At 36.7% G+C, this 25,485-nt stretch overlaps 1 long non-coding RNA gene across 3 annotated transcripts in view; it reads left to right on the top strand.

The window, feature by feature from the left end:
• LOC123328069 overlaps positions 1-25,485 on the top strand; it is a 48,813-nt gene that overhangs the window by 11,774 nt on the left and 11,554 nt on the right. The window contains exons 2-3 of one of the 3 annotated variants that reach the window (XR_006542808.1): positions 2,312-2,427; positions 18,858-19,140. This is a non-coding gene — a long non-coding RNA (uncharacterized LOC123328069). Of the gene's footprint in view, positions 1-2,311; positions 2,428-6,666; positions 7,841-18,857; positions 19,141-25,485 lie in introns of those variants that run through there. The other 2 variants (XR_006542809.1, XR_006542810.1) reach the window with 2 other exon arrangements.

The following is a 25,485-nucleotide window of genomic DNA, read 5'->3' as shown; positions in this document are numbered from 1 at the left end:
TAGGTCCCATTTGTTTATTTTTACTTTTATTTCCATTGCTCTGGGAGGTGGGTCATAGAGGATCCTGCTGCAATTTATGTCAGAGAGTGTTTTGCCTATATTTTCCTCTAGGAGTTTTATAGTTTCTGGTCTTACATTTAGATCTTTAATCCATTTTGAGTTTATTTTTGTGTATGGTGTAGAAAGTGTTCTAGTTTCATTCTTTTACAAGTGGTTGACAAGTTTACCCAGAACCACTTGTTAAATAGATTGTCTTTTCTCTATTGTATATTCTTGCCTCCTTTGTCAAAGATAAGGTGTCCATAGGTGTGTGGATTTATCTCTGGGCTTTCTATTTTGTTCCATTGACCTATTTTTCTGTCTTTGTGCCTGTACCATACTGTCTTGATGACTGTAGCTTTGTTGTATAGTCTGAAGTCAAGCAGGTTTTCCTCCAGTTCCATTCTTCTTTCTCAAGATTGCTTTAGCTATTTGAGGTTTTTTTGTATTTCCATACAAATTGTGAAATTATTTGTTCTAGTTCTCTGAAAAATACCGTTGGTAGCTTGACAGGGATTGCATTGAATCTATAGATTGCTTTGGGTAGTATACTCATTTTCACTATATTGATTCTTCTGATCCATGAACATGGTATATTTCTCCATCTATTTGTGTCATCTTTGATTTCTTTCATCAATGTTTTATAGTTTTATATATATAGGTCTTTTATTTCTTTAGGTAGATTATTCCTAAGTATTTTATTCTTTTTGTTGCAATGCTGAATGGAATTGTTTCCTTAATTTCTCTTTCTGTTCTCTCATTGTCAGTGTATAGGAATGCAAGGGATTTCTGTGTATTAATTTTATATCCTGCAACTTTACTATATTCATTGATTAGCTCTAGCAATTTTCTGGTGGAGTCTTTAGGGTTTTCTATGTAGAGGATCATGTCATCTGCAAATAGTGAGAGTTTTACTTCTTCTTTTCCAATCTGGATTCCTTTTATTTCTTTTTCTGCTCTGATTGCTGTGGCTAAAACTTCCAAAACTATGTTGAATAGTTCTAATCTGCTGCTATTTTTGTTTTCTAGATAATCATGTCCCTAAAACATCTTCCACACCATCAACTGACAAGAATTGAGAGAGAACATTAAACTCATTTTAAGGAAACTTGGTAGAAATAGTCTCCCCTGAAAGCTCATGTTTCCATTTATCAAGATATGTTCCTTAAAATGATAAGAACATTATACATCCAAAGCAAATGCCTCCTTATAAGGAGAAATCAAAGAGGACTTGTTTGTCCAAGGTAGAAACAACCAGATTTCTACTGATTAGCTCAAATTAAGGTATTCAGGTCATGATATTAATAGTGTAATTTTTCAAAAGGATATCACTGATTCAGATATCTAAGACTCTGCTTCTAAGCGAATTTCATCTTCAAATGAACTGGTAAATAGTTCTTCTGTAATGGAACTCTAACTTGTATACTGAAATATGTATCAGCTATTAAAAAAAATAATTTCTGTGCTTGATTAGATTTTAAAGATTTTTTGAAAATTAAACTGTCAAAAAAAAAAAAAGAAAGAAAATAAAACTGTCAAACATTCTTTATCTTAAAAGAATACTGTGGGATAAAAGATAAAAAATTGCTAAATAAAATATTCTGGTTTATCACATTATATGCTTTAAATATATGTATTAAGAATAATTAATATTAATAGAGCACTTGTTATATACCAGGCACTGGTGCTGAATTCCTTGGATTAATCACTTCATGTAATCCTCATAATATCACAATGAAATAGATGCTACCATTATTCATTTTTAGTGGATGATGAAAGTTAGGGAAAGAGAAGATAGGTAGCTTACCCACAGTCATGTAGCTGGTCAAGTGATAAGACCAGATAAATGATAAGCTGGTCAATCTGTGTCCAGAGCCTTCCCTCTCCAGAAGCATCAGAATGGAGCAGAGGAACATGGGCCTTGGAGACAAAAAACATCTCAGGTTAGAATTCTGACTCCACCACTTACAGGCTGTGTGACCTTGGATCACACTATATATTCAGCACTGCTATGTTGCAGACTGCTTGGCTGGTAGACAACACTATATTGATTAGGAATCATGCCAATTGAGTCACTGTGTGGTGTGGCATACAAGATACCTATATTAACTCATCAATAGGTCAATACAATACAGGGATGTACTGGTATATGTGGAGCCACAAGCCCTCCGGGGAAAAGAGTTTCCTAATTGATGAAGAGTTTCCTAACAACCTAATTGGGTGGTTTTTGCCTATTTCTGTTGTGTAAATACTCCTCTATTACTGATTTCAGGATAAAATTACTAAATGCTGAACTGGAAGGAGATACATACAATCACATCCTCCAAGCTGACATAAGCTGGCTCCAGCACACCACTGAAGGAGATTCGTTCTCATACATAACACCAGGTAAGCATTTGGTGCATAATTGTTCAGATCTTGAGAGTGAGTGAGAAGATCTGGACATCAGGCAAATAACAGTATGGTAATGATGCAATTTTTACTTAAATGCCTGCAAGGAGGTTTATTATAGCCTTGCTATAGGAAAAAAAAAAACTTGGACACAACTCAGAGACAAAAAGTAGGGGATTAGGAGATACTACAGGGCAATGCTAAAGTACTCAAAACATTCACCAGAGTGAATTTGGATCAATGAATATTGTATTTCTGCAATTAAGGGCCATACTGTCACGGATATGTTCAACCAGTGGAATCCTGTTTTGGGTGGGCATGTACCCTAGGAACAGAAAGAAACAGCATTTTAAAGGTAGAAGCATAATGCTAAGCCAATGCCAAAGAAAGATTTAGTATTTATTGTAAAGTAAGTCAGTTTGTCCTATTGGCAATACAAAGATTTTATATAGCAATGAATAATGTTAGGTGTTACACAGTAGTAAAGTGGGACTACTTAAATACTGCAAAGCTCTTAGCACACTGCCTAGCACATAGTAAGTGTTCAATATACATTGGCTCTAATTATTATTGTGATCAATTACAGTGTCCCATATGATAGAATAATGATCATTAGACTTCTATAGATGATTATTGACATGAAAAGATAGTCACAGTTTATTTTAACATGAAAAAGGTTTTATCTTATTCCTGGAAAATATATATAAATACAGTGTTTTTTATAATAGAAAAATGTCTGAAATTTCATAAGTGATGCTTTATGGATGGCGTGATATTGCATTATTTTAATTTCTTTGTTGTGTTTGTGAAGATATGCACAATGTTCTAAATGAATTTTTCTTATTGTTATTATTAAAAATGCTTTATTTAAATTAAAAAATAAAGCATGCCTGTATAAGTATTCCTTTTCTTGTTTCTTTGGAAGAAAAATCAATACTTATTTTGTGGTTCAACACTGGACAATCTGGCAAATCTTTTCCTTGTTAGTTTTGTTGAATGGTAGATTGGTTAATATCTAGATGGAGCACTTGGATAATATTTTGAGTCATGTACTGCCCCATGAACCTGCATGGCTGAAAAACAGAACAAGCCCAGAGAATGGAATATGTAGCTAGGAAAAACTTAAGGAATCACCTCAGGTCCTTTGTCTATTTTTTATTCTTAACTATGTTAAGAATAAATATGAAGATATTTGAAGTAGATTTTAGACCACATATACAGTGTGGTAATCTTGGTCTTTTAGTTGGCATGTTTAGAGCATTTACATTTAATAAAAGTATTAGTATATAGAAGAAGGGGACAACAGAGGATGAGATGGCTGGATGGCATCACTGACTCGATGGACGTGAGTTTGGGTTAAATCCGGGACTTGGTGATGGACAGGGAGGCCTAGCGTGCTGCGATTCACGGGGTCGCAAAGAGTCGGACACAAATGAGCAACTGAACTGAACTGAGGTTTAAATTTATCATCTTGTTATTTCTTTCCTATTTGTCCCATTTGTTATTGTTCCTTTCCTTTTTCCTGCCTTCTTTCGCTAAGAAACAATTGATTGAGTTGTTTAGCAATTCCATTTTGTCTCCACTATTGGCTAATCAGTTGTATATGTCTTTTTCTCTTTTTTCTTTGATTGGTTGCTCTAGGGTTTATAATATGTATTTTTATTTATATATGCACATCACAATCTAATTTATACTTCATTGTGGAAGGAATCATAAGTCTCATATCCTTTCTAGAGCACAGGTAATAAGTAAGTTGATTAGAATTAAAGGGTGAGATATGACAAACATACAAAAAATGAATCTTTATGTGAGACAGGGTATAGGTCTGCTTTTCATTGTAGGAGTATCTGAGTAGATTTTATTATATTTTTCATCCTTTTGTTTTAGAGTTCTAGAGAAACAGCACAAGATAATAGAAAGAGAATGTGCTTTGGAATCAGGCCATCTAAGATCAAATACTCTGGGCCCCACTACTTTCTATTGTGTGATTTTAGACAAATTACTTAAAATATGTGAACCTCTTTTCAAAAAGGGGGTAATAATACCATGCTTCAGGAAATTTATGGGGATTAAATGTCATCATATGTAAATGCTTTAGTAGTAGTAGAGCATACACTTAGTTAATGGTAGTAGTTTTCAATTAGGAAAATGTGTTTGTGTTCATTTAGTTATTTTTAAATAGTTTCTTTTTGTCAAATTAATCTTGGAGTCAAAATTAATTTTTATTTCTCTTAAGTATTCCCCACCTCCCTCCAAAAAATCAGGCTTCATATCCTGGTTCTGACACTTCATTATTTGCAGTCAGGTAAATCACTGAACCTCAAGTCTTTGCTTCCATCTCCATGACATGGAGATAATTTTTTCATAATATTTTCAAAAATTATTGTGAGAATGAGTAGATACCTCTTTTTAAAATGGTGGTACCAATAATACATCTTAATCAAAATATAAGGCACTGTTAAGACTTTGATGATGATAATGATAATGATGATAAATACTGGAGTTCATTATCATATACTTACCCAAACATGGATAATCCAGACATGGATTGTTCCCCTAATGATCTTGAAAAGTTGAGATCATGTCTAGTAATAATGGGTAGCATGTCATTACCAGATGAGGGGCATAAACAGAAAGTGCTAAAATATTTCAAGGAAAGGAGAAGTTTGTGGATTCAAAGGATAAGAAAATGCTTTATCTTGGTAAAGGGGAACATGACCAGGTCATAAAGATGGGTAAAAGTCATGTTAGTAAAGCAGAGAGAGGAAGGAAAGGCCAGATGGAGGAGGACTACAGCCAAGGGTTGGTTTGAGCAATGTGGAAGCTGATATGCTTATCCCAGAAGGTCGTGCAACTGGAATATGGTTTTATAGTGGGAAACAGGGGCCTTGAATTCTCACTGAGGAATCAAAACATTTTTCTGTAAGCTAAGTGTTTAGGGAATGAAGGAGGATAGATGGGGATTGGTACTATATGAGGGAAGGAATGTTAAACTTAATCAGACCCCATTTTTGTCGTTTCTGTTAAGTTGTCTTTTAGCCAAGAGCATCATTCCATTCAACTAACATCTTGCAACTTACAAATATGTTTTGGTAAATGTAGTAATTTTCCAGGAATATGGCAAAACATTTTTATATAACTCTGTTTATCTGGAGTAATCAACTAGTTTTAAACTAAATATGCATAATTTATATAATAAGAGAATGTTATGCAGAAAACAGTATATCTCTAAACAACATTTGTTCCACTTCATTGGAAACATTACATGAGCACAACACACTCTTTCAAAATTGAATATGGAACCTGAGAGTTAGAAGACATTTTTCTTTCAAGGCTACTTTCCCATTAACTCCAGACACTGAAAATGGATTATTCCAGAACAGGGTTTGGGCTCTGATTTAAGAGACAATCCACAAGCTTTCACTCTGGCTCTTTCCAATCTGTGGCTTTTTTGTCCTGTTCTTTATTGACGAGTTTCCTCCTCATAAGGGAAAATGTGGGTAGCAAAGTTTTGCAGGTGAAGTAAAAGTTATTTTTAGCCTTTTTTTATAAGCTACTGGGGAAAATTGCATTTCATTTACCATATGTCATAATGGCTCTAGATAGAATGGAAAACTATTGGACCTGAGGAATGTGAAAATCCAGGCCAGTAACATAAATGTTGTCAATCCCAAAACACTCAAGAACAGTACTCACAAGAATAATTATTTTACTTAAGCTATGACTAGTTTGGTTAAGTTGGCAGGCTTGAATTGAGTTGAAATTCATTACAGTTTTAAAAAACATTCAGCCAGGCTGATGGAATTAACTAGTTACTTGACTAAATTGACTCCCAGTGTGAAGTCACTAGTCAATTTAATCAAAATGTTCCGACTGACTGTGCATACAAAGGTAAACCAGACACTTGAATGTGCTCTCCTGGCTATTCTTTATTAAATGAAATAGCAAATGTAAGGAGTTTTATAAAAGGTAATATGAATAGCAGATGATATAAAATGGGACAGAAAGCAAGCAGTTTCTGCCCTGGGATTCGCACTCAGAAATCTCACTCACAGAGTTTGGATCCTCTAAATATATTTGCCAGATTACTGCTTAAACTCACAATCCATACTGGGTCTTCCTGACTGTATCTGCTAGGATATTTCTGGTCATTCTCTGTAGAGCCAGAATGTTTTGAGGATCTACTCTGTTCTGTGCATGTCTTTACTCATACAAAGATTACATTTCTACTTAAAGGGAAAAAATGTAAAATCAGATCATCTATGACATGCTCTAACAATGGACCAGAATATTTTCTTCCTGGAATGTATCATTGCCAAGTTTTTGTGTCATGGGAAGAAAAGATAGAGGGAGGAAGGGAAGGAAGGAAAAAGAAAAGAAAGACATGGCATATTAGAGAAAAAATATCAAGTGGAATCTGCATCATATAAAATGAGTAGTAAATTGAACCAAGTTAAACTATAGAAACAGCTTCCTTCTAACCCTAAGAACCTCTGAGTCTCAAAAGTAAAATCACTTCTTAGCATCCTCCTCCTTCTTTCTTTTGTAACATTTTATTAAGATGCTGTGGTACTTCTTTTTAAAGAAAAGGACAGATTTTTAAAGATGCAGGATATATTCAGTAGCATGCAGGACTCTAGAAATAGGAGTTCTGAATGCTAAGCCTGAATGTTACTGTCTTTGGGGAAATGGGTTCAGATGATGAGTCCTCCTTATTGTGGAGAAAGAGAAAAGTTGAATAGTTTGAAGACTTCTTAGCAGTGAAACTCAACTCTGAAGAGCCTTTGAGGTGAGTGAAATAAATCAGAAACATATGGATTACATTTCGCCTCAAGTGCCTCAGGGCTCAGAGTGTTTGGCTAAGTACATTTTAGGTTTTTCCCAATACAGAATTGAAAAAATACGATTGCCTGAAGCAGTTTCCCAAGCCCAACTTGTACTAGGATTCAGCTCAAGGAATGTCTTGCCCCTCTTCCATTAGAAATGCAAATGATCCCCAAGCATCAAATTTTTCAGAATGCTCTCAGGGAACGCCTGGCTGATCTGTAGGAGGCGGCTCCATAGATGGCATCATTATGAGAAGAAAAGGGGAGAAGAAAGAGAAAGAGAGAAAAAAAAATCCTCTCTTCAGAATCTTCTTTGTGCTAAGCAATTATTTGTGTTCTTTCTAGTTGCCTTTCATTCTGAGCAAAGGCAATCACAATGTTGTGTGAACCTCTGGGTGTGAACGAGGTCATTAGGTTGTCTCCAGGGAAGGTCACTAGAAAAATCTGGTCCAGAGGATCACACCAGAAACCTCTCAGACCCCCCCAAAAAAGGAGAAGCTAGTAGAATTGCTAAAATGAGTACAGGATACATATTTCTTCCATACTAGTAGAGCATTTATGATATTGGGGCTAGATATCAGCTGATTAACCTAGGACTCAAATAATAAAGATGATAATAATGTCAGATAATTTACTTACTATGAATAATCTGATTTTGATCAGTTTTATGACCTCATCCCTAGACATTCTGATTTCATTTTCTGGAATAGGGTATGGATATTTAGTGTCCAGGATAGAAGCTATGCACCAGAAAATGCCTTTCATGATTGTTGGGAGTAGCACTCTTTTTGAAATTAAAAAACTTAACAGCCCAAATGTTCCTAAGCAGCAAAATGGAAAAATAAACTGTACTATTTTGTACTATGACATACAATGGAAATTCTCTGCAGCAGTATAATGGACTCTAGACACAAGTTACGAACACATAAACATGGCAGCATCTTAGAACACATGGAGTGCGAGTGGATGCTCGCACTGAAATTATTCCTTTTGCCTCTGGAGACCAGACGTAGCTATCATTGCTGCCACCTCCCATCTTTAAGACAAATGTCTGCTGTCCTTGAGGGGAGGTGTCTGATTGACAAGCCTGGTCCCTCTTTCAAGGCAGCCTGTAAAGCCAATCTCTGTCACTTTCAAATTCTCTAGTGCTAGGTAGAAGAAGGTCTAGATTGTGAGGTAGGAAATTTCCACAATAGAGAAAGGAAGATTGGAGGCTAGGAAACTGAAAAAAATACCAACCGTTACTATGAACTCCAAGAGAAAGACATGAGACATGAGAAGCAGGAGTGACTCAGGAAACCAGTGAAGTCACTATTAAGTCTAAGTAAGCTATAGTTGATGTTTTGAAACTGTTAGTAACACACTAGAATTTAACTCCTAGATAGTATCTTATGGGAGATAAGGAAGAGATGGGGAATTAAACATATCATAAATCTTTTGTCCAACTTTGGAAAATGATAGAGATAATGATTGATTCTAAAATTGACAGAAAATTATTTATATTATATATATATATATATTTCTGTCCAAATATAACATTTAAAAATATAAGGATGGAGGGAGAGGAGTGAATAGATGGAGCACTGAGGATTTTTAGGGCAGTTTTGTATAATATTTTGTATAATCCCAAAATTTTGAAGACATCATTAGATGTCCAAACTCATGGAAGTATAGTGTGAAGAGTGAACCATGATGTAAAAACTACGGACTTTGGATGACTCTAATGTGATAGGGTAGTTTCATCAGTTATACTAAATGTACCACTCTGGTGGGGGATGTTGATAATGTGGGAGGCTGTGCTTGTGTGGGCGCAGGGAGTATATGGGAAATCTTTATACCTTTCCATCAACTTTGCACCAAACTGTAAATAGAATCTTAAAAAATTGTAACAATAATTTCTTGGGGGTAATAATTAGAATGGGCCACAAGAACAGCTTCAGAGGTGCTGCTAACATTGTATGCTAATTACATCACTGTGTAAAAATATATCAAACTCTATGCTTGTGATATATTTTGCTTCAATAAAGGTTTTTAAATATATTTTATGAAAGAACAATACGGGCTCATGATAAAAAAACACTGCTTGAAAGTAAAGACTCTACTTGAAAGTAGAGTAAGTAGTAAGTCTCCCTATACCTGAGACCCACAGTATTCTATGTCCCCTACCTAGAGGCAATGCTGTAATAATTTCTTCTAAATCCTTCCTGAGATACTTTAGAATTGTGTGTATTCTTGTTTGTGTGTATGCTTGTACTTAGGAGAGAGATATATATACACACACATATATTTATATAAAAATATGTTCATTTGTATTTCCCCCTTTTTTCATAATCAGTACACTATTATATTCTACATGGTGTTCTCCATCTTGCCAATTGGGTTGATTGCCCCTCATTTTCCAGGGCTACACAGAAATCATGGATTCTATTGTATGTTAGACTGTTCTGTATCCAGTCTATGGCTACTGAAAGTCATACAGCAGAGAATGTTTGTATAAATATGTCCCTGTATAAATGTATGAATATAATTAGCATGCATATATGTATGAATATATGTACATAAGCATGTGAAATTGCTGTATCAAATGGTAGATGCATTTCTAATTTTGATTTCACCAAAATACTCCCCAAAAGTGTTGTACCATTTGTATTTTGCCAATGAGTGAAAATACTGTTCCTCCCTGTCTTTACCAGCATAATATATTGTCAGGGTTTTTCAACATGGCCAATCTGATAAATGAAAAGTGCCACTTGGAAATTTTAATTTGCCTTTATTCAACTGGCTAAATTTAGTAGTAGTTAGAACTTTTTTCATGTGTTTAATAGTCATTTGTATTTTTTGTATATTCTTGTTTTGCTCATTTTTATAGTGAGTTGTCATTTCTTTATTAGTTTTTATTGTGATAAAATATACATAACATTTACCATTTTAACTATTCTTAAGTATATAATTCAGTGGCTTTAAGTGCTTTCATATTGTTATGCAACCATCAGTACTGTCTAGCTCCAGAACTTTTTCATCATCCCCAGCTAAAACTCAGTACCCATTAAACAGTAGCTCCCCATCTCCTTATTAATTTTATGAATCCTTTATATATTAAGATCATTCATGATTTATCATTTAAATCCTCTTCATAACCCTCTGAAGTAGGTAGCTGTTTGTTTAATTCATTCCAGTCTGACTTTTACCCTCAGTACTCAACTATATCTGTTCTTACCAAGGTTGTCAATGACCTTCATATTGGTAGATCCTATCATCAATTTCATTTCTCTTCTTGCCCTATGAACAGAATTTGACATAATTGATAGTCTTCTAGTAAAACTTTTTACACTAAGACTCCAAGGTGCCACAAACTCATGGATTTTCTTTTCTTTTTTTTCGGAGAGGCCCCAATGGCACCCCACTCCAGTACTCTTGCATGGAAAATCCCATGGATGGAGGAGCCTGGTAGGCTGCAGTCCATGAGGTCGCTAAGAGTCGGACACGACTGAGCAACTTCACTTTTCACTTTCATGCATTGGAGAAGGAAATGGCAACCCACTCCAGTGTTCTTGCCTGGAGAATCCCAGGGACAGAGGAGCCTGGTAGGAGGCCATCTATGGGGTCGCACAGAGTCAGACACAACTGAAGTGACTTAGCAGCAGCAGCAGCAGCAGCAGCAAGTATCAGTACTTAACATTACTTCTTGTCTATCCTCACTCCTTTTGTGATCTCTTCAAGTCTTATGGCTTATGTAGCATCTGTATGCTAATGACTGCCATATTTATAACCCCACCCCAGATCTCCATCCTGAACTCCACACTTGTATATTTAACTGCTCCTCAATATTTTTACATAAATACTTATTATTAAATACATCAAAACTAACAAGTTCAAAATTGAATTTGTAGATTATAGGTTCTGATAATAGTAGAACAACTTAGTTGGACTATCCCTCCAATAAATACGAATTTAGCACTGTGGACAAAATATTTTTAAAACACATTTAAAAGTACTGTAGAGCAAGCAATATATAAAGAAGCTGTAGGGAAGTAATTCCTTGAAAAAATAGAAATTATTTATGGTAATGTGTACATTTTTGTGACTGTTTGCCTGAGGACACTCCCTGATCCACATGAGGCAGAACTAGAGGAAGTAATAGGCTTGCTGAATTGAGGTGTCAGAGGACAGAGTTTTGGGCTAGCAGAATAACTTGAAAATTAAAGGTGGGAGAAAAACCAGAAAACAGTGGCTGCAGAGGTGTCCAACCCCCAAAATATGAACATAACTCTTAGAATTCTTGAGTAATCACTGAATTGTGAGTGTTATATGAATATTCCAGAGGCCTTGCAGAAAGAGCATATGAAGGCTAAAAGAACTGAGAGGAAATCTCAGTGCTTCCCACAACAAGAAGGACAGTTTGGGGTTTGAATCAATGCCCTTCATAGGGAGATAATGGAATCCAAGTTTCTACAACTTGCTACACACTGTCCAGCATTCACTTAAAAAAAAAATACTAGACAGATGAAGAGACAGAGAATTCAAACCCAGCTCAGAAAAAAAGCAATCTGTGTAAATAACCCAGAGATTCTTCAGATGTTGAAATTAGTAGATAAAACTTTAAAGCTGATATTATATGTATATTTCAAGGAAATAAAGAAAGCTATATTTGTAATGAATAAACATGAGAAATCTGGCAGAGTAATTAAAACTTTAAGAGAATGCAGTAATTGAAATTAAAATTCTGCAAGATGAGTTTTAAAGCATATTGCAGATGGCAGAAAAAAGAGTAAATTTGATGATGGATCAGTAGAAGTTAACCAGTTTAAAAAAGAAAAAGAAGCATGTAAGCAATTTATTTCATTAATGTATAAGAATATATCAAGCAGTGTAACATATGTATAATTGGAAACCCCAAAAGAAAGCAAAATGGTACAGAAAAAAACATTTGAAGAAATAATGGCAAAAATTTTCCAAAATTTGGTGAAAAAAAAAAACAAACACAAATTTCAGATCCAGTAAGCTTAGTTACAATGGAAATTAGAGAATATTTTGAATTAAATGATAATAAAACACAACATGTGAAATGTGTGAGATACAGTTAGAAAAGTGATTAGAGAGCCATCTGTGGCTGTAAATGCTATTTTTTAGAAAGTTTTAAAATTAATTATTTGAGTTTCCACTTTAGTGAGCTAGAAAAATAAGAGCAAATTAAACCCAATGTAGTAGAATGAAAGAAATAATGAATACAGAAATGAATGAATTTGTAAATAGAGGAAGAATCTAATGTCAATTGTGTTTCTACATACTAGCAACAATTAATATTATTCATTTATAATATCTTTCAAAAATACAGATTTAGGAATAATTTTTATGGTGAGAGACTCATATTCTGAAGACTGCAGACCATTACTCAGAGAGATTGAAGAAATATACAATGAATAAACAAATGAATAAACAAACAAATGAAGAAATATACCATATTCATGAATTAGAAGACTTAATATTACAAAAATAACCTTTCTCCTCAAATTGAGCTGCAGATACAACACAATCCCAATCAGAATCATCAGGATTCCTTATAAGAATTTAGAAGCTAATCTTAAATTTTATACGGAAATGCAAGCAACCTTGATAAGCTGAAGAAAAGGAATAATAAGGTTTAAGAACTTGTACTCTCTGATCTCAAGACATTTTTTTTTTTTGTAAAACTGTAGTAGGCAAGGCAATATAGCATTATGTATAGAACGACAGATAGATAAGGACAAAAAGAGGACCTTAACCATTACTTCATATCAACTAAAAGATCCATTTGCAAAGAAACATAAAGTCTAAAATTATAAAATCTTAGAAGAAATTATAAGAGTGTATCTTTGTTATCTAGTATCAACTTTATCTAGAGTTGGTCAAAGATTTCTTAGAAAAGACAAGGAAAACAATTACCATAAAACATCAACAGCAAAAAAGATAAATTAGACTGCATCAAAACTGAAAACATTTGTTCATCATAAAGAACATTAAGGAAATTAGCAAATAAGCCACAGATTAGAGGGGAATGTTTTTAAAAATACATCAGTCAAAATGTACTCTACAATCAAAAGGCAAGCCAACTGATAAAATATAAATACTTGAATAGACACTTACCTAAAGAAAATCCAAGAACTTTCAACAAGCACATGAAAAAGTGATAACATCATTATTCAATAAGAAAACACAAATAAGTCCACTGTGGGGTATGCATTATTTACCTTTAAAATGGTGAAGATTAAAGAGACTATCATGCTTATTGGTGGGGTATAAGATGGAGAAGGCAATCACACCCCACTCCAGTACTCTTGCCTGGAAAATCCCATGGACGGAGGAGCCTGGTAGGCTGCAGTCCATGGGGTCGCTAAGAGTTGGACACGACTGAGCGACTTCACTTTCACTTTTTCACTTTCATGCATTGGAGAAGGAAATGGCAACCCACTCCAGTATTCTCCTGGGAAATCCAATGGACAGAGGAGTCTGGTGGGCTACAGTCCTTGGGGTCATGACTTAGTGACTATACAACAAAAAAATATGTAAATTTTAGATTAAGAAAAAATGTAAATTAATATTACACTCAAATTACTAGGTGTTCGTTTCATCCTTTTGTGTATTCCAAACTTACATAAATGAGCAAATATGTCGAGGATAAGGAAGTTAGCTTCTCACAGTTGGGGAAGGATTACAATCAGGGAAAGGAAAAGGCAAGAACCATGTCCGTGTTTCTGGATTGAAATATTAGTATAAAGTCATGGCTCTTAAGGCAGGTATATAGATAAATAGATGGATAGATGAAAGAAAGAGAATGAGAAATATTTATCTATAAGACAGACTTTGTATATATATATATATATATATGTGTGTGTGTGTATATATATATGCATCTCTGTATCATATTTACACATACTGCCCAAGCTCTATTTGCTTAGAGGGTCCAGGACCAATTGCACACCATCAGTAAGAATAAACATGTGTCCAGATCTTAGTTTCTGCCCCAGTACCTTTCTGTCATATACCCATATGGTTTATTCCCCTCCATCCTTCAAGTATTTTCTTATATGTCTCTCAGTGAAGCTTAAGCTAATCTATTCTATGTAAAATTGCAACTTTTCATCCAGTCTACTCTTCTTATCCACCATCCTTGATTTTTGTCCACATTGCTTTTGTATCATTCTCTAACATGCTGATTGATCAATCAGTTTTATTTTCTTGCTTCCTACTAGAGAGTGAACTCCTGGAGGGCAGGGATTTTGGTTTATTGCTAATTCTCTAGCACCTAGAATGGAGTCTGGCACATACTAGGTACTCAGTAAGTATTTGTTGAATAAATGAATGTCTGACCACGTTGCCAGAAACAAGGTTTAAATTCATGGCCAGTCAGTAACAGAGGTAGGATATGACTTTGTCTTATATTAACTACAGGGTTCGTTACACAAAATGCCTTTATCATATGAAAGATCTGTGATGTGACACCAAATGTGATTCTACCTTGTAAGCACTCAATCCTCTGTGGTACCTAAGGTAAATTTGGCTGGCTTCCTAGTTCAGCCCAGGATAAGTTTAGGCCAGTTAGACTAAACTCAAGGGCTATACTCAAAACCCTTTTGTTCTGAATTTTCATTTAGGTCAAAGAAGAGAGACCAGGCCTTTGAGATATGGTGGCACCTACCTAATGTCCTTACCTTGGGATCCAGATTTTCTCTGCCCCAGGAATTGCTCAGGTTTCAGGTCCTGTGTATGTTCTTTCTTTATTTGCACACAGTCACCAATAACCTGGTAAGAGTGTTCATGTGAAATCCTAAGAAATTTGTCCATGTAAGGGAGAAAAGGGAATGAAAGGAAAAAAGAAATAGAGAAGAAACAAAAATTAGCATCAAAAGAAACAGCTGCATGTTTGGCAACTGATGATTGTTTTTTAAGAAAAAAAATATATATACTTTCTCTAATATTAGTTCCTAAAAGGGTAACTAGAGACAGCTGGATTTCTGTAGCAGAAGCACAAAGCTATAGACAACAGTAAGCAGCTAAAGCAACAAAACAGGAAAAGCTCTGTCTGGACATTTTGGCTTAAAGTAATTGAAAGTTTAAAGAGGAAAAAGAGAATATGACAGTTTAGATATCACTCAAGTCTGTCCAAATGCAAATATGTACCTAGAGACCCAGTTCCTTTAGATTTCTCAGTCTACTAGGTTCTGAAGGGGCTGCTAATTATTCAATTTTTTTCCTTGGTCATTGGTAGACATGTGACCCTCACCTGGCTGATCCTAATACCAAGAACCTTTGATCATGGTGAGGGGCTTAGGAATGACCTCATGCCCTAAAGGGCAGGATTTTTTATAGATTTCATGTAGCGACTAAGTGAGATAAATCTTCATTTTCTCCTGCGCTTCCCAAGCTGGGATGGCATAAAGCTGCCTTTATTAGTGGCTATGGTCCCCTCTTCTTGTCAATGGAAAAAGCCTGTGGACAGCAAAAACAAATGAAGCCAAAAGCCCGTATGAACATAAACAGGAAGAAATAGAGAAGCCAGGTTCACTATCTGAATTCCTGGGAGCCTTCAAAATTCTTCCTGTCCCAGGACTTCCTGATCATGTGGATTGTTTCTAGCTACTTGGTGCAAACAGAATCTAGACCAACAGACCCACCCTTCAAAAATGCCATTTGTCTGTTTGTCAAATTATTCTTGACACTATACCAAGCATTGTAAAAAGGAAGAAACTGCCATGAACCCAGTCTTTAAGAGCTGAAAACATAAAACATGCTGTTGGGAATACCAGACCACCTTACCTGCCTCCTGCGAAACCTGCATGCAAGTCAAGAAGCAACAGTTTGAACCAGACATGGAACAATAGACTGGTTCAGAATTGGGAAAGGAGTATGTCAAGTCTGTATATTGTCACCCAGCTTATTTAACTTATATGCAGAGTACATCATGAGAAATACTGGGCTGGATGACGCACATGCTGGAATCAAGATTGCCAGGAGAAATATCAATAACCTCAGATATGCAGATGACACTACCCTTATGGTGGAAAGCAAAGAGAAACTAAAGAGCTTCTTGATGGTAAAAGAGGAGAGTGAAAAACCTGGCTTAAGACTCAACATTCAAAAAACTAAGATCATGGCATCCAGCGCCATCACTTCATGACAAATAGATGGGGAAACAATGAAAACAATGACAGACTTTATTTTGGGGGGCCTCCAGAATCATGGTAGATGGTGAATGCAGGCATGAAAATAAAAGACACTTGCTCCTTGGAAGAAAAGCTATGATAAACCTAGACAGCATATTAAAAAGCAGACATTACTTTTCCAAAAAAGATCCAACAAAGTTTGACTACACTTTTCCAACAAAGTATAGTCAAAGCTATGGTTTTTCCAGTAGTCATGTATGGATCTCAGAGTTGGACGATAAAGAAGGCTTAGAGTCAAAGAACTGATGCTTTTGAACTGTGGTGTTGGAGAAGACTCTTGAGAGTCCCTTGGACAGCAAACAAGTCAATGCTAAAGGAAATCAACCCTGAATATTCATTGGAAGGACTGATGCTGAAACTGAAGCTCCAATACTTTGGCCACCTGATGTGAAGAGATGACTCGTTAGAAAAGACCCTGATCCTGGGAAATATTGAAGGCAGGAGAGGGGGACGGCAGAGGATGAGATTGTTGGATGGCATCACTGACACATTGGACACGAGTTTGAGCAAGCTCTGGGAGATAGCGAAGGACAGGGAAGCCTGGCATGCTGCAGTTCATGGGATCACAAAGAGTCGGATATGACTGAGTGACTGAACCACAACAATAGCTATTGAGATTCCAAGAATTCCCCCAATGTGGTTTAGTACACCTCGGGGTGGTTTTCCATTGAGCCATGCCTAGCCATTGGTTGAACTCAGGTAGGCTCAGGAATAAGACCTGTTGATTCTCAGCAGCATAGTTAAGTAAAAGAAGGAAATTGTGATGAGACCAAGTCCTGGGGAATTTCTGTAACTACAGGGATGACTCTGAGCTGAGCAATCAGTAGACCAGCTAAGAGTGCTGGATTTAGGCCAGTCATAGAATTGAAGGAGATCCAATATGAGTGCGAGACAAAAGGACAGGGTGAATGAATCTGTGAGTCGTAAGAGGCAGGGGAATTACAATTCTAGGTGATTGATCCATGGGAGGGATATTGTCAACCTGTGGCCTGAAGTGTGGGAGGAGGTAGCAAGTTATATTGGCCAGAGTCCAGTGGAGTTCCAGCCTAATAGGTTGCAGTTCTTTGAAGATCTGGTTTGCCTTTTCTGTGTGGACAAGTTACCTATCAACCTATCCTTCAAGGTCCATGTGAGAACCCAGAGTTCAGAATTCACAGTGAACTCTGAGTCTTCACCCTAAACAGCCTGGAGAGGATGAGTCAGATGACGCCTGTAAGCCGCAGTCCTAGAAAGGGTCCAGGACAAGCCAGAAACCAAAGTTCAACATTCACTTCTAGGGGAAACCCAGAACTGTAAATGTAAGACCAGACAAAGTGATTCAAGGCTGAAGAACCCAAGGAACAAAGTAGGAGACAGGAGAGGTAATGAGAACAAAGTGATTGCTTCTAAGATTTCACAAAGGCAGCTGCAGTTCTCCCAAATTGTTTTTACTAATGGAGTAACAAGTGGGGCATGACTTGGAGACTGAACAACAACAGTAAGTGGGTTGTGGAAGATGGTGGACATCAAAGGCAGAAGCATTGACACACAATGAGCAAACAGTGGGCTCTGGGAAAGGCAGCGTTCAGTTGGTACACAGGTGGTTTGGGCCCCATCCTGGGTACTGTTGGGGTGGTGTAGTGGCACTATTTACTGGACTTATAGTCATGTCCCAAGAATGGCAGGATCCTATTCTTCCATCTGCCATATTCATTCCAATAGAAGAGAAGTATAATGGGTCTGAGCAGACTACTGCTGCTGCTGCTAAGTCGCTTCAGTCTGACTCTGTGCGACCCCATAGACGGCAGCCCACCAGGCTCCCCCGTCCCTGGGATTCTCCAGGCAGGAACACTGGAGTGGGTTGCCATTTCCTTCTCCAATGCATGAAAGTAAAAAGTGAAAGTGAAGTCGCTCAGTTGTGTCTGACTCTTAGCGACCCCATGGACTGCAGCCTACCAGGCTCCTCCGTCCATGGGATTTTTCAGGCAGGAGTACTGGAGTGGGCTGCCATTGCCTTCTCTGCTGAGCAGACTGCCTGTACTCAAATGCTCGGTTCCCTGTTAACTACCTCTATGCCTTTAAACAAGTTATTTAATCCCTATTCCTTCATTTCCTCATCTGTAAAAAGGAAAATGTCTGGATACTACTGCATAGGATTATTATAATTGTCTTATTAATACACATTAAACACTTAAAAACTGCCCCTAACAAGTATTAAGCACTCACTTAATGTTAGCAATTATTACTCTCTCAAGAGAGAAATGCATAGGAACAGTTAGCAATTGGGAAACCAAGGACCTCTTTGCTTTTAACTTGCATGAGTATCTAATAAGCCCAATGCAAAGCATATGATTGGAGTTTAAAATCTGAGGGGACCTTTGCTGCTCCCTAAAGCTTAAATCCAAATCTTGGATCTTAACAGGGTCTGGCCTGGCTTATTATTAGAAACTAAAGGAATGACCATTGTGCTTGGGAATGTGTGAATAAAGAAGAATCTACTTATTCACCAGCTACAGTGACGAGAAGACAGCAAAACAGGGAATGCTGATGCTCCTAGTAAATGCAGCCCAGTGAATGCCCCAGGCTCCTCCCCAGACATACTAATAGTGTATTTCTCTACCCAGACAGGAAAATGGGAGTGGGCTGGTCACAGGGAGTAGAGCTGAGTCTCTGTCGAAAGAACTGAGGCAGGTGCTTCCACACCTATCCAGCCATTCGTAATATGGATATCTACTCGTAATATGGATATCCAACCACTCGTAATAAAGCTACTTTTAGAACCCTCAGGTTGGTGGGTCTGAGCTTATTTGAAAAAAGCCTGTCTCCCACTTTTAGGATTTGTTCAGAACTGGCCAGAATAAGAAGCAACACATCCCATGCATGGCTAACTGGGCATGGTAATTGACTGAAACTTTCTTCCCTCATGGCTCAGCTGGTAAAGAATCCGCCTGCAATGTGGGAGACCTGGGTTCGATCCCTGGGTTGGGAAGATTCGCTGGAGAAGGGAAAGAAAGGCTACCCACTCCAGTATTCCTGCCTGGAGAATTCCATGGACTGTGTAGTCTGTGGGGTCACAAAGAGTCAGAAACGACTGAGCAACTTTCACTTTACTCTCAACCATACTTGTATAATTTTTGATAAACAGAGTGTACAAACATGAGTTGATACGTCACATAATAATGAGTTTATATTGATAACTTTTTATTTCCATCTTTCAAGGAAGCTATTTTATTTTATTACTGGCTGACTCAGCCAAAGCTGTTTAAGAGGTGTGAACAGCGTTGTCTTTCAGTGCCAGGTCCTGCAGTGCTCTTGCAGCAACTCCTCCCCAGCCTCCAGCACTGCTTCAGGCTGCTTCCACACCGTTTCTGATGATGCTGAAGGCAGCCCCCCCCCCACCCACCCCCTTGCAGGAGTTACATAGAGATATGACATAGCCTTGTGTGCACCGTCATTTAAAAGGATGAGAATACACAGAAATGTGTGGGGAAATATTAAGAATATTGTACACAATCAATATTTATGTATATTATGAGACGGCGGCATCTACAGGAAGGTAGATGTTACCTGGGAAGGGTTGTTAATCCCACTTTCTCTTCATTTTTGGTATATTGGATTCTATAGATAAGATATGTGGCAAGCCTCCTATAGTGAAATATTGCTGCTAAACCTATGAGAGCAGAAATTTTGTTTTTCCTTTCTCACTTCTTTCTCACCCCAGAATAGTCTCTTCTGCTTCGGTACAGACAAATTTCACAGAATCACAGCGTTTATGGTCTGGAAGCAGTCTCTTTGCTCATCATTCTTTTTCTGATACAGATTTCCCTCCTAGAACAATGTTTCTTTTCCTTAAAATACATTCTTTAGATATTCCTTGAGTATACATCTGTTGTTGGTAAACTCCAACTTTGTTTGTCTAAAAATGTTTTTGTTTCATTTTCATTTTGGAAAGATCATTTTCCTGGGTATATATGTGTAGATGGTTATTTTTCCTCAGAATTCTGAAAATATAATTTCACTGTATTTGAATTTTGTATTGCTGTAAGGAATCTGATGTGAGTCCAATTGTTTTTTCTTTGGAGATAATCTTTTCTAAAACACTGTTTTTTTTATGATTTTATTTATCTTCCTTATCCTATAATTTTATTTACAGATAGAGATTTCTGTTTCATATTTGTTGTGGTTCTTATCTCTGAGAATTTGTGATTATTATCATTTCTAAAAAAATGTTGTTATATTTCAGATATTATTCTTCCCACTTTCTCTGGTCTTTTCTTCTGGAATTTTGATTAGATATTTTCTCTTTCAACTGTCCATATTCTATTACACTTTCGTCTTTCTCCTTAAATAGTAATTGCTTCAGTATACAGTATGTAAGAAGCAGTTTCCTTAGAGTTATTCTTCAGTTCACTAAGTCTCGCTATAAGTCTCCCTTTAACTCTGCCCATTCTGTTATTCACTCCATCTATTGATTTTTAATTTTTAAAGTTATGTGAATTTTTTATTCATAGACATATTTTTGTTTGATTTATCTCAAAATGTGCTTATTTTTTTCTTGATATATTGTTCCTTGATCATATTTTCAATTTCCTCTTTGACTTCTTTACATGCCAATTGTATATTCTTTTTCTGGTAATTCCTTCCTGAAGTCCATGGAAACCTACGTCTTTTGTTTGTAGTTTTGTTGAATCTTACTCATTTGAATTTGTTTCTCAAAGTTTTGTCATTTTGGTTTCTCAACTCAGATTCGTTTCAGTAATACCTGTGTGAATTCTGCAAAGTTCACTTCAAAGATGATTCTTTACAGGAATAATTTGCTCTTCTTTCTGCCAGGGACTTTTTCCATGATCACTGTAAGTTCATTTGGGACTGAGGCTTCCTAAATCAAATTCATAGTATAGAAATTCATGTAAACACAGAATTCTCCAGACAGACTTCTTTCCTCATAAGAGCTTACATCCAGATTAACAGGCTTCTCCTCTTTCCAGCAGAGTAATGTTTTCTACCCACCCTTTCACTGAAGTTAAACTCCCTTTAAAGCTCTTGATTCTATATAGGAGTCCCAATTTCAACTCGTGTGTTACATAGCCCCAGGGTCTGTCTCATGTCCTCATATGCAGCCTTTAAATCACACTGAGTCACAGGGACCAGCAAAGGCCTGGAGAACAGCCCCAGCTTCAGTATCAGTCTATTATACTTGATTCCCATTCCTTCCTAGTTTTTGGTCCCTAAGGATTTCTCTTACTTTGTTGTAAATGTGGCCAAACCTTTAAATGTCTTTGTTATATGTTATTCTGTGCTTCTAAGTGTTTTGAAACAGGATATTTAGTTCTTAATAATTCCCTGATAGGAATTGCAGGGTTAACTTAGGTTAGTCTGTTCTTTATCACAACACAACTCTTATTTCAAATGGCTTGTTAAATTAGTATGTTTAAATAAATAAAATAAAAGCAGAACTTCTCTGGCTATTGCAAGGCAAGCCTTTTTGAACTTTTTCTTACTCTTCATGACAGCATCCACAGTACCTGCTGGGGCCGATAGAACTACACAGATCATGTAGGACTTCTCTCTTAGACTGTGTCCATGCCACAAACTGAAATGGGTTAAGATGATAAAGTGAGGTAGCATCTCTCTATTGAAGCATTTGGCTTCCTATTTATAAATACAAATGGGACTTATACCTAAATTTACAGTTAATGTATTTATGTGGTTCTATTAAATTTAAATGCAGGGTTACCTTGATTTCTGAAATAACTATGCTGATGAAAAATTTAATGTAAATCAAACCCTCCATTCCCACTTACTTTTGTTGTAGTATCAGAGCTACATTACCATGGGAAAATTAGTATGGCCCCGGGACCCAAAACTACCTTAAAGAATGCAGAGAATCTATTATAAGAACTTATTAATTGGAAAAAAAACAACCCTTTATAATAAAATATGATCTCTTAATCAAATATTAAGCAAAAAATGGAACATCATAAATTAGATTGTAAATGAGATATGGAAGAAAGAAGCTCCGTTTCATTAATCAAGCACTCCAGGCTTTAAAAATTATATTTATTATATCCACAAACCCAAGACATTCACAGAAGGCTGAGTTAAGGATGTCTTCCCTGGTTGTTTCTGGTTCATACTTTTCCCAGGTGTGTTAGGACAGTTAAATGTAATGGAGTAGAGAGCTAGTCACAGACACAGACAGGCTTAGATATCTGTTACCAAGAATCTCTGTCAGCATGAAGCCCCACACTTTATCTTCTGGCCACAATTGTGGTGACTGACTTCAGAAGTCAGATCCAGAAAGATCTGTGATCCGGAAGCATGGAGAAGTGGACTTGGGTGGAAAGACCACATGGCTTGGAGGTTTGTTTGCTTCCCCAGCAGTACAATAAGAGCAAAGGGAAAAACATGAAAGTGAGGCAGGAAAGAGGGAAGGGAGACAGAGCAAAGAAAAACACAAGGGGAAGATGCGAAAAACAAAGTGCCTTTTCTCAAACGAGCAGTCAAATTTGAGAAAGGGCACTGGTATGTGTCTGCTCCTCTGAACTCCCTCACCCAGCAGCCTGTGTTCTCTGCATCTTGTGGTATGTCCTGTCTTCCTTACGCAACTAAATTTCTCGAGAGTGGGGCATAAATAATAATTGTTATATTTCTGTAACACTTTGTTTATAATTAGATTCTCTCTTACATTATCTCACTTATTATTCAAATTAAGGAAGGCATTTATTAAGATCATCTCCATTTTATAACTGGTGAAATTGAGTTTCAAAAAACATTAAAAGATTTGCCCAGGATCAGATAGCTAGTAAATTATAAAGCCAGGAGTCAGACCAAAGTTCTTTGACCAACTTTCCTGTATTTGTCCTCCTAAACCAATGCCCATGTCCAGTTCACTCCTGTATCGTTTATCACATCTTGCGTAGGACTTCACACAGAGAAGATGCTTATTTAGTGAAGGAATAAGTGTTTCTGAAAGGAAACAAGCTTCCTATTGAGATGAACTGGAGGAATGTTTTCAAGCAGTCACGTAATCTTATATTGTGTCTAATTTGATCTGGTTATACTTCATCTAATATATATGGTTATTTGTATAGCCATGATTTTCAAAATATTTCTACAGCTTTCTCCCATGTGGGAGGGGTCCTTTCTAAGAATATAGCCTCTTTCTGTAATAACTTACACTTTATGATCTCTTCTCTGGGCACTGCAGTTGGCTTACACCATTGGGAGTGATGATTAAACTGCTAGAACTAACATTTGTAAACCATCCACCAGAGGCCAGGACAGTGCTTGGAGTTTTAGAGGCTTCATATCATTTAATCCCCTCAAAATATGATCATTTGAGAAAGAATTATAATCAACAAGACTCAGAGACTTTGCTCAGATTAAGTAATTTTCCCAAGATGATTGTACTGATAAGTGAGAGAGTAGGGATGCAAACTGAGGTTGACCTCATTCAGCAAACATCTAAGGCAAACCCACGCTCTTCTAGTAGGTTAAAATGCCAAGTACCGCCTCCAAGGAGTTTGCCTTTTTCAGTCTACTGATGATGCAGACAACCAAGGAGATAGAGGATTGCAGTGCTTTGTGGCAAGGGCTATTTGAGAACCCAGCCTGATGTGCTGTAGGAAGGGGTTTTGAGGAACATTCAAAGAAGACTTGAGGGTCAGGAAACCTTTGGAAAAAAGATTATCTTGAACTAACTCTAGGGATTTGAATTTAGTCATATACAAGATAGAACAAAGTACATTAAAGGCAGGGAATATGATATACATAATATACCTGACATATATATATATATATATATATATATATATATATTATATATATATATATATATGAAAAGAAATTGAAACATCACAGGTTCTTTGACATGATGTCTATACCATGGTAGTATCACAAATAATAAACAAGTGAATAGATAGATGGTTGTTCTACTCAGACAACTGTCAAGAGAGCCAGAAATTAAGAGGGTGTGTGGTCTAGTGAAGGTAAAGAAGTGAGGAAAACTTTGTGCATCAAGCTTAAGAGTTTGAATTTGATCCTGAAAGTAATACAAAACCATTGGAAAAGTTTTGATACAAGAGGATTCAAGGGGAGTGATAAGAGATTAAAGTTTGGGAAACATCACTCTTAGAGTGAGCTATGTACAGGCCATAAGTGAAGAAGCCTCAAACTCTAAGCAAGGAAAAATTTAGGAAACTCCTGTAATAATAGCACAGGAAGATGTTGTAAGAGGCTAGACTGAAGCAGTAATAGTGAAAATGGATGGGATGGAGCTAACTTAAAAACTTAGGGACAGAGAATCTATGTAAGGTTTGGGGGAATGATTGGATTGGAAGATGACCTGGTGGTGGTCTCCTCTTTTAATGAATTTAGAGATCATGTGATTTGGGAGAGGGGAGTGGATTGTTACACTTAGTAATGAATACGTGGAATTTTAATCATAAATTAGGATGAGATCACCAGGAGACAGGAATGGAGATCCAAGGGTACAGCCCCAAGGAACACTGACTATAAGAGACAAGAACAGCCCAAAAGGAACCTGAGAGGAATAATACAGAGGAGGCAGAAAATTAAGGAGGAGGGAGAGAAAGGTTGTTTGGAAACCAGACCCAAGTGGGTTGGTTACTCCTCTCAAATGTCAGAGAGAAAACACTTGAAACAAGGACAAAAGATGTTGTGTGGACTTCACAAGGTGACTCAGAAAGAATGACATCAGGATGAAGGTGTAACCCCCATGCAGAGGGTTGTAGGACAATGTGAAGAGTAGGCAGTGAGCATTCTTTCAAGAAGCTTGTCTGCGGAGGGAAGAACTGACACAGGAGAGTGTCAGAAGGAAGATCAGATATGTGTTGTGAATATTTGCTCCTAGTCTGAGGCTTATTGGTTTATTTCCTGAATCATGTCTTTTAATGAGCTGACGTTTTTAATTTAGATGGAGTCCAATATATCTTTTTTTTCCTTTATGGTTAGTGTTCTCTATGTTTTCTCAATGAAATCTTTACTTAGCCCCAAGGTCATGATGATAATCTCCTCTGTTTACTTCT

This window comes from Bubalus bubalis, chromosome 11 (genome assembly GCF_019923935.1).
Source record: "Bubalus bubalis isolate 160015118507 breed Murrah chromosome 11, NDDB_SH_1, whole genome shotgun sequence".
Lineage (NCBI taxonomy): Eukaryota > Metazoa > Chordata > Mammalia > Artiodactyla > Bovidae > Bubalus > Bubalus bubalis.
The sequence above is the reverse complement of the archived record's forward strand: the minus strand, read 5'-3'. Positions and strand labels throughout refer to the sequence as shown.